This window comes from Lissotriton helveticus, chromosome 9 (assembly GCF_964261635.1).
Source record: "Lissotriton helveticus chromosome 9, aLisHel1.1, whole genome shotgun sequence".
In the NCBI taxonomy this organism is placed as follows: domain Eukaryota; kingdom Metazoa; phylum Chordata; class Amphibia; order Caudata; family Salamandridae; genus Lissotriton; species Lissotriton helveticus.
In genome coordinates, this window is record NC_136070.1 from 559,187,147 (window position 1) to 559,204,983 (window position 17,837).

Consider the following 17,837-nt stretch of genomic DNA (forward strand, 5'->3'; position numbering starts at 1 on the left):
AGGAGGAGGCCTTTCACTTCCTCCCTAAAGTGAAGGTTGGATCAGCTCTTGCAGGCAGTTTACATATGGCAACTAGTCTTGGACCTGTAAAGAGTGGTTCATCCAACTCTGAGTAATCTTATTGGGTGAGCCTGCGTCTGGACAAGCCTTTGCCCGCTACCGCAGAACATGGTCAACTGAGTGCCTACGACTACCAAGCTGCAATATCTTATGGGGAGAGGGTTTGCTCAGAATGATACTAGCCTGGAACACTCTTCACTGAACGAGTGGACATTGATATTGCTGTCCCTCCTGTTGGGCATAAAATTGAAACTCAGTTCAAGATAAATGCCTTTGGATTTGTTTCACATCAGCAGTAGAAGTGTGCCATATTATTTTTTTTTTTTAAACAAAATGTAATGAAATTTCCTTATATTTTCACAATATATTAGTACTTTTTTTCACAACACAACATACCTTGTTTAAAGGGTCAGGTGGAATCAGTGGCGGCTCCTCCGCTAAGGCGGAGGAGCATCTCCCCACTGCTTTTAGCAGTGAAATAAAGAGAAAATAAAATGATAATAACTATTATCATTTTATTTTCTCCTACTTTTGGTTGAGGGGGCAGAGGCAGGGGAGGGGTGGTAACACCCTCCTAAGTGCACAATGACTGGTTGGCAGCCCCGCAAAACAGTCTTGCTCACTTTTCATGTTCTCCACGCAGGCTGCATTACAGCCTGCTTGGAGAACATGGCCAGGCTCCCAGTCAGCGCCTGAGCACCGAAACATGGCGCTCAGACCAATCACAACGCTGCTAAGGCAGCTTTGTGATTGGCTGACTGGGAGCCTGGGTGTGCTTCCTGTTCAGGCCAGCGAGGGAGGACTACAGAGCAGAGACGTGGCAAGGAAGCGGCGAGCAGGTACGTTTTTAAATTACATTTTTGCCTGTTTCCCCTGCGTCCCACCGCCCCTGCCCCAGCTCCCCTACCTCCGATCCATGCATGCCGCAGCTGGGTGGGATACCAGCAGGAGACTGGTTCGAGCATACAATGAGTCTCAGAAAGATTTTTGTTTGTGAACCAGTCTCTATCAGGCAAACATTAAATAAACTTACCTAATGCAAACTTCTGAGAAAGTTTTCAAAATGGTCATAATGTGAAATTCCAGAATTTTTACACCTCTTGCAAGCATCATTTATATTTTGATCAGGCCTAGATGGAAGCTAATATGTTTCCAAAGGGGCTTGTGGTCATTGCTGCAAGTTTACTAAAATTGCTGAAACGACCACAAGGACTCCTTAGTGGGGAAACAACCTTTACAATGCAACTTTTACAACGCACTACCATTACAACGAAACTTTTACAACGCAACATCCATTACATAGCATGCCATTACAACGCAACCATTACAGCGCATGACACTACAACGCATACCATTACAACGCATGTCATTACAACGCAGTCATTACAACGCATACCATTACAATGCATACCATTACCTTCCAACACTTACCCTACTGTTGCACCCCCTGGAGTTAGAATAGTAATTTTTACCCCTACACTATCCAATACTTACCATACATGCAATGTAATGTTATGCGTTGTAATGGTATGCGTTGTAAAGGAAGTATGCGTTGTAATGGAATGCGTTGTAAAGGTAGTTTTAAAAAATTTGTTGTAATGGTATGCGTTGTAATGGATGTTGCGTTGTAAAAAATGCGTTGTAAAGGTGTGCGTTGTAAAAGTATGCGTTGTAACATCATACAACCCCTTAGTGGGAGAAGAAAGATCCTTTCATTGGGTGAGCCTGATGGTGAGTACAGTCCTTGAAGTCCAGACGTATCTTGAATTGCTAAAAATACAGATGCAAATTGAGGGTGAGAATCTAAAAATACTGCCCTAGGATATCGTTATTTAAATCTTGCAATTAGAATGACAACAGACTGTCCAGAACATTCTCCCAGAATCTAAATGGAGCATTGTTTAGTAACATATGTTCACTTTCTTTGTGTGGGAAAGGTGTCCGGCTGAATAAAGCCAATCTTTCCTGAAACTTTTTCAAAATGATGTGACTTTTAAACAGCTGCATGCTGCTTTTGAAACAAGAGCCTAACATGTTTCTGTGCCGATTGATGTGTTGGCTTTTGCGGTTCACTTTGCCTCTGTGTAGTGTTGGGTATGTTGCTATGTGTGGGTGTGTTCTATGTACATTCTTCATGTGTATTTTTCCAATGAGGTCTTATAAATGTCTTCCACGTTCGGGAGCGGAATGACAAGCTCGGATTCGAATGCAGCTAGGTATGAGTAGTTTGGATCCAAGGCATGAAAGCTGCTTCACTTCATGGGTTACCATATGAAGAATAAATCTACTTCAACATACCTTATTCTGGTCGACTCCTTCATGCTACATACTGGCGACAAGTGCTCCTCTTTTGATGGCCATCCCACCGACTTTACGATCTACCACGTAAGTCTCTTTGGAACTTGCTTATTGACCACTTTGAGTTGGCTGCTGGAACCCACGCCCTCATTGGTGCATGCCGGTGGGTCGGAAACCCATCATCCAGTGTGGCCGGATTGGTCTTATCGTTCAATTTTTGGGCAAGCTACTGCTGAGTCCTTTTTGTGGGTGAGCAGGCAAGTGGCTTGTCTCAAGCTTCTCCCACGTGCCCTGAATGCCAATTCAAGAGCCGCGGAGTGCAACCTTTATCAACGTCACTCCTCAGTTAGCCCATGCGTCTCCGGATAATTGTATGCGCATATGGGAGGACTGAGACGTGGCAACCATCTTAGCTTGGAGTGAGCATCGCATAGCAACCGGCATGCGGGTGGCCATTTTATTATGGTTCATGTTCTTTTCATCCAGGATTACCATGCAGCCCACTCTGCCTCAAATGGCATAATTTATCTGGCGGAACAGGTACAAAATTCTCCTTTTAATTATAAAAGACTGACCTTCATGACAAAATTGTGATACTTAGTTTATTGGTTCTGCTGTACTTCAATCATCAACAATTCTCTGTCAGCATGGTGGGCACTTGGCAAATCACTCACTGCAACCTTTTTTATCACAGCCTGGCAAGCCACAAATAACATGGCCACAATGGATGAGACTTTTTGAACACCGTATGGTAGCGATCAACACAACTGGGTATAGTCCTGCACGGAAATTTGCATTATTATTTGGCAGCAGGTTTTTGATAATCTACTTTGCAGTCCCAGCACCACAGGGACAATGTGGTGATGCAAATTGGAATATTTACATTGAGGCAATTGAAAAGATGAGCAAACAATATTCAGCAACGCTGAGCATTATGCTTGAGAGACAAACATTCTTTGAATGGAAACAGTTAGCTAAGGAAAATGTAGAGGAACATATGTCAGTACTGAGAGTCTTAGCTCCAACATGTGAATTTGGATATTTACATTAGAGATCAATTCATTTTCAACTGTCATTTAAGAAAAATTCATTAGAGATGGCTGAGTTGTAGAAACCCAAAGCTCTTAGAGGTCATTGATTTAGCCAAAGCTATTGAGAGGTTCATGGTTTCCATAACAATTCTAAACACATTAACTGTCATAAATATGGTATCTGCTTCTGATTCTGAACAGCATGTGGGACCAGTGTGTCTTATTAACACACGTGGAAAAATTGGAAAAACACAAGTAAGAAATCCACGGGTACCTGCCACTGATGCGGATCCAAGAGTCAACTTAGTATTATCATAGGCGTCCAGAAATGGTAATTTTCAGGTGGTATGTAGAAGGAGCAAGACTTCCTTGAAACTCAACAGCGTCGACGTGGTAGTTGACACATTTTCAGAGAAACTCAGCAATGTGATTCTTACTGTTGAGTGCAATTCTATATTGAGTGCCACTTATGTAAAAAGAAAGGTGTCAAGGGAGGTTTATTTTAAATATTCGCTATAAACCTGAGACCACTAATTCTGAGGTTTTTGAGCATTTATTCTGCTTAGTTTTGATCATTCAAAAAGACATTCATAAATCAATTGTACATGTTTTTTAAAAGGAAACACCACATTAGTAAATCACACAATTGCAACACATTTGTATGCGTGATTTAGAACCATTTCTTTTGTGAGACAATATATACAACACATACATAATCCCAAACGTTATCTGTGACAAAAATATATACAGCAAACCATTGATCACAAGACAAATATCGATTTATTATGTGTGCCAGCCTGAAATTAAACCAGTCCTGCATTTACACTGAAAACACAAGGCGGACAATTGCTCATTCACAACACATGTCTACTGTTCTGCCTGTGGGTGGGTGGGGATGCATATCCTACTTAAGGATGCTGACAACCTAGAAAAAGGGGGAAATCATTTCTATTCAGTCCCCTCATGACACACCCTGTTCTATCTTCCCCCACACTCAACAGCCAACGCGTTTCGAATCCCCAACAATTCCGGGATTCTCTTCAAGACTCAGACTTGGTTTTGTTTTGGCTCTCAATTGTGCTGCAGACAGATGTTCATAATCTGTTCTTCAATTCATAGTATTAATTGAGGCTTAAATTTTATGGGCGTGTGGAAGCTCTTGATAATAAATTAAACACGGTCCAGAATCTTGAGACTTGTGAAATGTAGTTAGAGCTCGCGGGCGTGTGGCCATGAAGTTCTTCTGTAATAATCCTGACTGTTTCCTTTCATTTCAGCCATGTGAAAGCAGTTAGAAAATCATCTCGCTCCTCTCATTCAAACTGGCAGCCAATTTGAATATATTGATATATTTTTGTCACAAATAACGTTTGGGATTATGTATGTGTTGTATATATTGTCTCACAAAAGAAATGGTTCTAAATCCCGGATACAAATGTGTTGCAATTGTGTGATTTACTAATGTGGTGTTTCCTTTTAAAAGACATGTCTAATTGATTTATGAATGTATTTTTGAACTATCAAAACTAAGCAGAATAAATGCTCAAAAACCTCAGAATTAGTGGTCTCAGGTTTATCGCTAATATTTAAAATAAACCTCCCTTGACACCTTTCTGTGATTTCAATATTTGGGTGGTCCAGTCGGGGGAGTACAGGACCCAAGCCTTCCTTGTTTTCACTACTTATGTAAAAAGGGCACTCTGATGCAACAATTGACATTTCTTTTACAGGTGATGGCTATTTTGGGATCGCTAATTACTATTCTCAAAGACACAACATTCTATGATAACTGGAAGGATGTGTGTCCCTATTGCCTACTGATGTGAATCCCAAAGCATTTGGAGAGAAGGACATTAATGTGTTACTAGTTAGAATGTTTGAATCAATCAATCAAGCTGGACTTATATAGGGTGGCTTATCACCTGTGAGGGTATCCAGGCACTGGGCTGCAGTTCTAAGTCGAAGAGACAGGTCTTGAGTCCCTCCCTGAAGTCTGCCAATGAGGGAGCTGTTCATTTGTGGAGGGGAAGTGCATTCCAGGGTTTAGCAGTGAGATGGGAGAAAGGACGATCTCCGTTGCGGCAGCAAGCAACATGAGACTGCATTTACCATTATGCCAGGGGCGAACCTTGCTGGGGGGTGAAGCGGTGTGCTCCCACCCCTATTCCTGTTTAAAAGCACTTCCGTGAATCATTGTGTTGACGAGCTCGTAGAGGAAGCACCTGCGCGCCAGTGAGAGGTACCTGACCTGATGTAATGTTTGGCAATCTACTCAGCAAACCCCAAATTTGAAGCCTGTAATCTCTACTGATGACGGTTAAAGAACCAGAAACATGTGTTTAGAGATCAGCACTATCTGCGCCAACTTTGGCGAAACACTTGCAAATATTATAGCAAAGCAAGCAACATGAGACTGCATTTACCATAATGCCAGGGGCCAACCTTGCTGGGGGGTGAAGCAGTTTGCTCCCACCCCTGTTCCTGTTTAAAAGTACTCCCATGAGTCATTGAGCTGACGAGCTCGTGGAAGAAGCACCAGCGCCAATGAGAGGTACCTGACCTGATGTAATGTTTGGCAGCCTACTCAGCAAACCCCAAATTTGAAGTCTGTAATATCTACTGATGACGGTTAAAGAACCAGAAACACGTGTCTAGAGATCAGCACTATCTGCGCCAACTCTGGCGAAACACTTGTAAATATTATAGCAAAGCAAGCAACATGAGACTGCATTTACCATAATGCCGGGGCAAACCTTGCTGGGGGTGAAGCGGTGTGCTCCCACCCCTGTTCCTGTTTAAAAGTACTCACGTGAGTCATTGAGCTGGCAAGCTCGTGGAAGAAGCACCAGTGCCAGTGAGAGGTACCTGACCTGATGTAATGTTTGGCAGCCTACTCAGCAAACCCCAAATTTGAAGCCTGTAATCTCTACTGATGACGTTTAAAGAACCAGAAACACGTGTGTAGAGATCAGCACTATTTGCGCCAACTCTGGCAAAACACTCGTAAATATTATAGCAAAGCAAGCAACATGAGACTGCAATTACCATAATGCCAGGGGCCAACCTTGCTGGGGGGTGAAGCGGTTTTCTCCCACCCCTGTTCCTGTTTAAAAGTACTCCTGTGAGTCATTGAGCTGACAAGCTTGTGGAAGAAGCACCCACGCACTAGTGAGAGGTACCTGACCTGATGTAATGTTTGGCAGCCTACTCAGCAAACCCCAAAGTTGAAGCCTGTAATCCCTATTGATGACGGTTAAAGAACCAAAAACATGTGTCTAGAGATCAGCACTATCTGCGCCAACTCTGGCGAAACACTCGTAAATATTATAGCAAATCAAGCAACATGTGACTGCATTTACCATAATACCGGGGGCCAACATTGCTGGGGGGTGAAGCGGCTTGCTCCCACCCCTGTTCCTGTTTAAAAGTACTCCCGTGAGTCATTGAGCTGGCGAGCTCGTGGAAGAAGCACCAGTGTCAGTGAGAGGTACCTGACCTGATGTAATGTTTGGCAGCCTACTCAGCAAACCCCAAATTTGAAGCCTGTAATCTCTACTGATGACGGTTAAAGAACCAGAAACATGTGTCTAGAGATCAGCACTATCTGGACCAACTCTGGCAAAACACTCATAAATATTATAGCAAAGCAAGCAACATGAGACTGCATTTACCATAATGCCAGGAGTGAACCTTGCTGGGGGGTGAAGCGGTGTCCTCCCTCCCCTGTTCCGGCATACCAGGGTTTAGCAGTAAGATGGGAGAAAGGACGATCTCCGTTGCATCAGCAGCAGATGCATGGTGTCTGTGCGAGGGTGATGTAGGGGGCCGGAGGATTCTCTGTGGTTGATGGAAATTCAGGTGATGGTTCATGTATGCCGGTTCGTGGTTGTGGAGAGCTTCATAGGCGTGGGTCAGAAGCTTGAAGTGGCATCTATTTTGAATCGGGAGCCAGTGGATGTCTCTCAGGGGCTGGGTGATGTGGTTCCTTTTCAGCAGGTTGAGGATCAGTTTAGCTTCTGCGTTCTGGATCGTCTGGAGTCTTCTCAGGAGTTTTCTGGTGGTGATGGCATTGCAGAGTTCCAGTCATGAGGGAATCGAGTTTGCTGTGGTTGATGGGCAGGTGAACTCTCTGACGATGGCGAAGAGTTCCTTGGTCTGGTTGGTGCTGGCCTTGATGTGGTGTGTCAGGGCACTCTTTTTCATGGCTTTGAGTAGGCGATAGTTGCCGTTGAGGGCAGACTTGAAAATGGCTCGATCCCTGTTGTTTCTCCTGGAGCACCATTGTCTTTCCATTTGTAGGCATCTGAGTTTCTTCGCACTGAGATCGGGGGTGTACCAGCTGGCTCATTTGGTGGGTCCGTGCATTCTGGCTGGTTTGGTGGGGTGGCTCAGTCGACAGCGTAGGCGATCCAGGTGTTGAAGTTCTGTCCACCCTGGTTCAGGTTAGTGGAGGTATTGGGTTGGGAGAGGCCTATGGCATCTGCCCAGTGGTGCTGAGTGAGCTTGGTCCGGCTGTGGGAAGGGGTGCAGTGTGATTGGGTGTGATGAAGGATCTGGCAATGGTTAACTGTACGACGAAATGGTCAGACCAGGTGTGTTCTGTGGTGTGGCTGTAACTGATTTTGTTGCTGGACGTGAAGATGGGGTCCAGTGTGTGTTCAGCTCTGTGTGTGAGGTCTGAGGCCAGTTGCTTGAGGCCAATGTTCTCCATTCATTCCAGGAGGTCGGTGGGGTTTTTGTCTGTAGGGTCGTCAATGGAAAAGTTGAGGTCTCCCAGGAAAATGTAGTGTTTGGATTCTATGGCAAGCCGGGAGATGAATTCTGTGATGCCGTTGCTGAGGCTGATTCATGGTCCTGTGGGTCTGGATGCGAGGGTGTCGCTGGAGTTGTTTTTGTCGTTGGCATGGAGCTCAAATGTCAGGTGTTCCATAGAGGAAGAGGTGTGGCGCCGCGGCCAGGGCGACTGACGCTGGAATCTGGGGATCAGGGTTCGATCCCCGGCTCCGGCGGCAGGTTAGCCCAGCACCATGTGACTCTGGGCAATAGCTTGCTTAATCTTCCCGACGGCCCCCAGCGCCTAGAGACCCTAACGGGTGATTGTGCGCTATACAAATGTGGATTATTTATTATTATTATTATAAACAGCAAGGTTTCGTCATCAGTGGTTGTGCAGATGATTGCTTCCTTGTGTATGATGGCAATGCTGCCTCTGTGTCTGTTGATGCGATCGCTGTGTTTCATTTTGTAATCATTGGGTGTTGCGGTGGTGATGTCCTAGGCTGATGAGAGCAAAGAGGGAGTGGTCCCACTCACCAAGAGACAGGGTCCCAGGTACAGAATATGTCGAAATAGAAGTTTTCTCTTGGTATCGTCACACAGTCATTCACAAGTCATTCTGCTAAGTATGAAAACATTAAAGAAGCCCATAAATCAATTATAAATTTAACATCAAACAAATTTGATTCTGAAATATATTTCTTTAATAAAAAAAATGTCTTTAAAACGTTTTAGTGATCCATAAAATCTCTAAAAACAATTCATAAATGTTGGGGGTGAGCCATGTCTCTGTGATGAAGGTCACGTTAGGGGTGAGGGTGGAAATGGTGTCCCAGACTTTAGTTGCGTGCTAACACAGCAATCAGGCATTAATCAGACGGCATCTGAGTTGTTCCAGAGGAGTCTCAGCCAGCTTGGATGTCGCGATGCAGGTTACTGGGAGGGCGGTCGGTCCTGGGGTGGAGGTGAAGCAGCAGCAGAGGTAGGTGAACGGTCTTGCTGTGGAGCAGGATGACGTGAGGCAGAAGTTGTTGCATCTGGGATCCAGGGCATGGAGATCTGCAGAGTTGTCGCTGTGGCAGTCCGGAGTGCCAGGGTTCCTGGCACGGGGCGTGGTCCTGGACACGGATGGGGGCAGACAGGCTTGCCTTCGGTATCCCCGGAGGCACGCCCAAGCTGCAGCATTCATTAAATGGTTCATGGGAGGGGTGCTGGGGAGGCAGGAAGCATCGGACCTGGAAAAAACAGCATAGGGGAGAACGGAGGTGGGAAAATTGGTGAGGGAGCAGAGCAAGGGGCACCCTGGGGCACTGGAACCTGTGGCAATGTCCTTGCCGGCAGGAGGGATGTGCTGGCTGTTAAGGCTGTCTTCAGTGGAGAAGGAGCAGCCTGACCATCAGCCAAGAGAACCTAGTAGCAGGGGGAGCTGACAGGACCTGCTGAGTAGAGAAACCTTCACAAAAAGTATGTTGCGATCAAGGGGAAGGATATAATTTGGTGCAGGATTTGGCTAAAATGAGTATATATCTTAACCCAGGGTCAAAGAATCCTATAGTATGCCAGTAGTATATATCAATGGCACTGGAGAGACAATTGAAAGTATCATACATGATTTTAGTAAGGTGTTCCAAGCAAAAGTGAGAGCAATAAAAGGGTTTAACCATCACATTAAACTCAAACCTCAAGCACAACCAGTAGTTCATAAGGTTCGTCTTGTCCCACTCAGTGTTAGAAATGAGCTCAAACATTTACTAAAATATCTATGTTCCCAGAGTATCTTTGAACCTTGTAACTCTTTTCAGTGGCTTGCACCAGTGATCCAGAGAAATCAGGATATGTGCCGACTTGTGCACCCTAAATAAAAACATATTAATAAATATAGAGCTCACCCTCTACCTATGATGCATAAGTTGATAGCCAACCCTGGGGGGGGGGGGGGGGCGCAAGGTGGTTTTCAATAATCAATATGGGGTCTGCCCATCATCAGATGAAAACAGAGTCGCAGGAACTTACAACCTCCATAACACCATTTGCTGTTTACAGATATCTCAAAATTCCATTTGGTCTAGCATCAGTGGCTAGCGTGTTCAAGAAATTAATGGATAACTTGTTTCAAGATGTAAAGGAAATACAGGCATATCAGGATGATATCTTGGTGTTTGCTAAAACTGTTGAGGAACGCAACCACATTTTACAGAAAGTATTATCAATTTTGTCACAGCGAGGCATGGCCATTAGGTGTGACAAGTGAAAGTTTGCAAATGAGGAATTAGAATATCCAAGTCAAACAATTTCCTCATCAGGGATAGAGCCGAAGATGTGTCTGATTAAAGCTATCTGAGATGCCATGCCACCCAAGGACTGAGATGCCCTTCAGTAATTTCTGGGGCTAGCAGAGTACTATGCCCTGTTTGTAAAAGGGTATGCTCAAATTACTGACCCATTGAGAGCCTTGTTGTTGTTGTTAATATATTTTTTTATTTGGCATATATCGCCATAAAAAAAAGAATACCACAATACATACAATTAAAATATGAACTATACAGACACTGTGACTATAAAACAATATAAAACACAATAAAATCCTGACAAAATAAACAATGGGAACTCTTCCAGGCTGTAAGGGATACCTAATTCATCATCAACACGGGAAGAGATCACTTATACTAAAGGTACATATTTGTACCTCCACCATGATAATCAAAAGCAGGTGGTAGTCCCAAATCTGGGTAAGATCATGTTTCTACCCCACCCGTTTTATATTATATAACCAATTCCTTCAACGTCTCCTGTATTGCAATAAAAAAAATTCCCATTGCACATGTCACATTTAAAAAAAATCATATTTATCAATAAACTGAGAGCTTGATCCCTACTAAGAGTCTTGTAGGTGATAAACAAGGGTATTAAAATGTGTTTCCGTTCTTCTAAGAACCACAAACAATCCATCAAAATATGTGGGCCATTACATTTTACTTGTAGTCCACATGTCCATAAACCCTGTTCATTCATCATTGCGTATTTTATCTTCCAATCAGTGTTGCATGGGTTCAGGCCAACTCTAAATTTCAGGATTATATTTCTAAGCATTGGGTTAGGCACAGCCTCTACATAGGGAAATATCTGATCATTGGTCCACCCATTTATCAAGAACTGGGAGGACGATTTGCTCTTCAAATTACCCAAATCTTCTTCTCGGGCCTTCGTATTGATAATAGCGTGCAACACGGACTTGGTAATCTGCTGTCCCGAACTCCATTGGTCTGGTCCTAGGGAAAGTTTAACATATAATTTATTGAGAGCCTTGTTGAGGAAGGGGCAGACATTTTTGTGGACACGTGAATATTGGATGTTGTGTTTTATAATGCTAAAAAGTTAATTGAGGGTGCATCTGCTTTGAGTGCATTCTACGAAGAAATATGTCAGTAATCACCGTTGTTGCCAGTCTGCGTGGTTTTGGGGTGTAAGCGGTAGCTTGAAAAGAACAAACAGTAACCTTTGCATGCAGGACATTGAAACAAAGTGAGGTCCATTACAGTACCATTGAAAATCGGGCACTTGCATGCATATGGGCTGTACAAAAGTTTAAGATGTACATATGGGGTTGCAAATTTGAGTTGTTGACAGATCATAAAGCCTTGGTGCATATTCTGAATAGAAGTGGGTTAGGAAATCTGTCAACAAGGTTGATAGGTTTGGTTTTGACACTTCAAGAATACAAATTTGTTGTCAAACTTCTGCCAGGAGGAAAACATTTCCATGCTGATTGCTTGTTGTGTATGCCTTTAGAGGATGTTGAAGAAAATGATTGCTCAAATAATACTGAATGTGTTGTGCCTGTTTCGGAGGCCATCAGAGAGTGCAGTATAGTTATAACTGAGAAAGATTGGATGGATGCGTATCAAAGTGATGAAAATCCGCAGACAGTCATACAGTTTATCGTGAAGGGTTGGCCTGAAGGTAGGTGTTTGGTGAGTGGATTGAAAACATTCATGCAGGAATCAGAGGAGTAGTCTGTAGTGAATTAAATGATTTTGAGAGGCAATTTGTTAGTGCCACCTGTATAGATATAAGCTTATATCATTTTGATGGCCCATCAAGGAAATTTGGGCGCGACCAAAACTTGTAAAAGAATTCAACAAAACCATTGGTGGCTTTCCTTGTACAGCCAGGTCAAGTTTGCCATTGATAAATGTTCTGAATGTTTACTGCCAGACAAACACTGGAAGACTGCCAATTGAATCTGTCATCATTTTTCTTGTACATGTGTTTTTGTTGGAAGGTTCCTCCAAAGAAATTGTCACGGACAATGGTACGCATTTTACGTCTGACCATATGTGTGAGTTCCTAAGGTACCATGATGTAAAAACATTTGAAAGTTGCTTTATATTTGCCAACTTCAAATAGTTTGGTGAAGCGAGGGAATGGATGCATAAAAGATCGCAAAAACTGCTCTCACATCTGGTCTTGAAGTGTGTCATTTTCTTTAAAAAGAGGGTATGAAGTTACAAAATTTACCACTTACGTCTGGAGTGACCACTTTTTTTTCCTTACTTGGGGTAAGAGAAGTTCACAACAGTTTGTTTACTAGATGGTTTGAGGGTGTAAGTTGTAAGGGTGATGTTGTTAAACACGATACAAAAAGTGAGGTTTCTTCAAATGTAGCTGTTAAACAGCTATTATAAGAGACATTTTACTACAGGAAAAATCGGTGTTGGCACCAAGGAAATTCTATAACTATGGAATGTATTGAGGTTGTTATGTACGATCTTACATGTTGCAAACTATGAGCCAGGAGTGGCATTTTCCTTGCAGACATTTTTAAATGTAAATTACCGTCCACATTACATTTCACATTACAGGAGTTTACTGCCCCTGTCTCATAATCCTCCGTCTGCTGTATCATTTAATGGGTTCAGCTAAAAAATGTTGTTTGTTGCTCCAACCCATCAAAAGCTACTAAAAGGTGCCTAAATTGGTGCTTTGCGATGCGACAGCAGATTCTTTGTAAAGGTTAATTGGTCCCCTTTCAGTTGCTAGATGCTGTATTCAGGTGTTAAACAGGATCTAATGCGGTGAGATGTTTGCCTGGGCATGTCCGTGTTAAAATGACAAAATAGTGAAATAATGCTATAGAATAATTCTGTGGTATTATTGTGTAGTGTAACTGCAACTTCTTGTGGCATAATCTAGCCAACCCCGACTTTAGCTAGATTTAGTGCCTCGAGGTCTCTCCTCGAACAGTTACTGGTGCTTCTCTGAAAGGTGACGCATAAAGGGGTGTCCTGGAGTGACGACTACGCGCCGAGCCAGCTAGCGCCTGAAGGAGGAATACACTTAATGCGATGCTACTAAGATGAGCAAGTGTTCTACCCCTCTGGCAGCCTCGGGGTTCGGAGCTTTATTTCAGTAACTTGGACACTACACAGCGGCACTGCCATAGAAATGAATGACTTCAATATTACAGAGTGAGTAACGCTCGCCCCATAAATATCTTAGGACCCAAAATCTTCTCTGTGGCTCCTAAACTATTGGGGTCATGTCCTTTGAACTGTTTGTGGAATTGTAACGCTTGGTTACATAGATAGTCATGTAGTGCCATTACATAGAATTTAAAAGTAGAACTACAATTCCCAGAAGTCATCGTGCTGCTTGTTGAAATCCCAAGACTGTCTGAAGTCGTCACACTCGTCACTACAGGGTCAGGCTTGTTTACAGCGCGCTGCAGTCTGTGGACAGGCCTTTCAGAAACTATTTAGCGAGTCGAAGCAACCCCCACGCCTACCCGGCAGAGGCCGTAGTAGGTTTATCGTTTTGTGAAGGTCGAACAGTGAAGCACCACATTGTTCCTCCCAGAGAGGCGGTCATAAGGCCCCGACGCACTGCAGTCACAAGATGCGCAAATTCCCGGCCAGGCTCGAGAAGGCGTTCATAATCTCTTCGGCACAATGGGTCGTTGTACCAACATTTAGATTAAGACGAGTGTCCACTAAACAGAAAGCACGGCCCGAGAGGCCAGGTTTGTGGTCTGTGGTCAACTTCAGGCAGGATCGCTCATCATCCCTCACTCATTTCTATATCTCCCTCCTCGGTGCTCGTTCTCACTCTTGGTACGTCGAACAGAGCTGTGATCATTGCGTCACTCACAGGCAGAAACATATTTCTGCCCAGTGCTGCACCCCCGCCCCGACACATATTTACAGCTCCCTGCCATTTAACAGTAATAGGTCACTTGGTTGCCCTCTTGTATTTTGATGCTTTATAAATGCACAAGAAACATACGAAATTGATCGCTTGAGTTGAGTGGAATCACACCACTTCCGGCCAATAATCTTTTGAAAAATTAACCTTTGGTCCAGACTCCTCAAAATTCGCTCTTTGGTACTAGTACTAGAAACTGAAGCAAGCACTTGTAAACTCAAAAAGTTTGACTCATGCAGTACAGAATTACAAAATATACATGCACAGAATGACACATGGACAGGTTGCATACAAAGACATAAAGGCACCCGTGATTCCAGACCAACAGGCATACAGACACCTGTGCACAAAGGACAGATGACATATTTAAAGTCGAGAACTGAGCAGAGTGATACTGGCCTGTCAAACTTTGGCCTCAGCTTGGAGAAATAATTTCTGATGTATGCCCTGCAACATATGGCCAGGAATGCTCACATAACAAAAGCAAAGACATTTATGTACTTAGGTCAACAGATATAAAGACACCCTGTACACAGACCAAGAGACATATGGATATGTTTTAATGGGGGTTGACATTTAGCTGGAAGCATGGTGTCATTGGGAAACCATGCTTTCCATCCTGGTCTTTCCTACAATTATTGGTTTCAGGTGCAAATGAGGGGGGCACATCGATTACCCGTGAAACGGGGTATCCCCTCCACTGTGTGACCCCCATTTTCATTAAGTGACAGCCTGAGATCCAAATTGTTGCTTTTATTAGAGAATATAATCTTAGTCTCCATTTATTAACAAAAAAGATAACTCATCCAATTCACTAATTTAAATATGCCCTCTTATTTTTAGGATTGTTATACAAATGGCTTTCCCCAGTACGTAGTCAGCTAGACATCACGGTACCTACAGCTCAGTCCTTCCCTGTGATTCAAAACTTTTTTGTGGTCTCATGACTTGCTTTCCACCTGGTCCTCCTGTCACCACACACTACTTCTGGACCTGCTTTGGGCCCCAGGTCGGGACAAAAGAAGTCCACTCTTGGGCAGACCCAAGCTCTAGTCACTTAGGCTAGAAGCCCACTCCCCCAGAGCATCCCACCTACGGTACTCCAGCAGCTGCCGGAGAGATGGTCTCGACAACTAGGCTATAACTTAGGCCCCCTTGTATTGGCCGCATTCTCCATCGCCCCAGAAGGCCACCAACAATTAAGGCAAACAGCAGGAATGGAAGACTGGTAAGGGTTGTGTATGCAACTGACAACCCATAGTAAAAGTGCAAGGTTTCTGAAATGCAGCAAATGCCCCATTTCGGTCATTGTGAAACTGGTACTCTATGTATTTTGTTCCTTGTGAGATGCCATGGTGACCAGAAGTGTCCCTGCCAACCATGAATTCACACAACCCCAACACGACAAAAGGTAGATTACATACAATACGATATATTACATTCAAAGGAACTCAAAAAGACATATTACCATCAGTAAACACCCTGGAAAATCTGTAAAACAAATGATGGATGGGTGGGTAACAGAGAAATCTCCTGCCTGCAGCATCCTCTGAGTAGGACTGTGGGATCACAACAGGAGGCAGCAGCATGGCGAAAAGGGCAAAGGCAAAGAGATTGAGCACGACCTTGCAGTCCTCTTTAATGGCGATCGATGAAGCTACGTCCCCATCACCCCTGTCGCCCCAAGTCTCTCACACCACACGGGCAATGGAAGCAAAGTGGCGGGGCAGATAAAAGAGGCTAATGCCTGCTGGCCCCACATTTTGCACTCCCCGGCCCTGCCACGCCCTCCAAAACGTCGGTTCTTACCACTCTGAAAAAGAGCTTTAGGACATCTGTTAAGTCAGTTCTTTAGGTGAACCAAGACTACATCTTCCAAATCAACAGTGTCCTAAATACATGATTAGGGCTGGCAATCTAGTGGTCCAGTGATATGGGTCCATCTAATAAATCATGCAATAGGCACAAACCAATAAACATACAGGCACACAAAACACAGACAAAACACAGAGACAGTTACACAACACAGACAACACGCACACACCCCCATGCAACACATTTACAGTACAGACAAGACATAAAAGCACTCATGCATAAACACGAGTGTGGACGGACTGGCAGAGTCAAAGGGTATGAATGAGTAGCAGAGTTAGCACAAAGGCTTTCATGTACACACAGACCAACAATCCTGTCAACACCCATGCATGCCATCAAGCTTACAACCATGGACATGCCTGCCTCCAAGTACACACACAGATAACACACCCATATAGGAATACACATATAACTACAGTAATCATGCCAAAAGACAAAGTCACAATCTCCACATAAACGAACATGAACTATGGGGCACACAAATCAGCAAGGACATTGACGGGCAGATGGCTGCCAGTTCGGTAATTGGAATCATGAGTGGTGCCAGCGAGATGCAGCCTTAATAGCTGACTGTTCTGCAGAGGAAATCACATTTTATGTTGAAAAGAGTCGAGTCACGTGTCAGGGCCTATTTAATCCATTGCCTCTCCTTGAAGAATAAAAACACATACTTTGTGCAAGCATATTTACATGCTCCCACATATTCAGAAGAAATGACAAACAGGTGTTCATTTACGTATACTACATAGGCCAACAAATATACAGGCACCCATACACACAGACCAAAACACAAGGGCACCAATGTAGGAAAACAGCATAAAGAGGCAGGGGTACAGGCAACAAGCATGCAGACACGCAGTGACACACGATGCACACACATACAGGAAACACATACAGGTAAATGTGCACAGTGGGGAAGAGACATAAAGAAAATACACCTAGAAATACTCTTGCAGAAAGACATATATACGTACAGCCACCCAACCATGTACACTGACAATAATGTTTACACACAGCACAAATAAGATAAGGACACGCAACAAACCAACCAAAACACATACAGGCACCCTAAGCAACAAGCATTGGTAAAGCCAATAGGTTTCGCTTCTGTGAAATCTATTGGTTTTGTCAATGTATTTTTAGATATGTTGCACAGCAGCACGAGCTGCAGTGCAACATGGTTTAAATTGTTTTTTTAAAAGCACTAAGACATGGCCAGTGTCACATCGCTTTTTGCTACTGGGCAATGTGTAAAAACAGAGCGGAGGCAGGGGTGGTTAAGCTACACAAAAGCAATATGGCTTAAATTTGAAAGAAAAATGCTATGATGCGTCATAGCACTTTTTTTTGCTTTTAGGCCAGGTTGCCCTCGTGTTGCTGAACCACCCCTCTCCCCATGCTGTTTTTACACATATTGCACAATAGCATAAGCAAGCTGCTGTGCAACATGTCCTAAAAGACAAAAAAGTGCTATGGTGCGGTCAACGCTGGCTGCGTCATCGAGCTTTTTTAAAAATAAAAGTTTAATCCATGTTGCACAGCAGTTGTGCTGCTGTGCAACATGTCTAAAAATATATTGACAAAACCAATTTACTT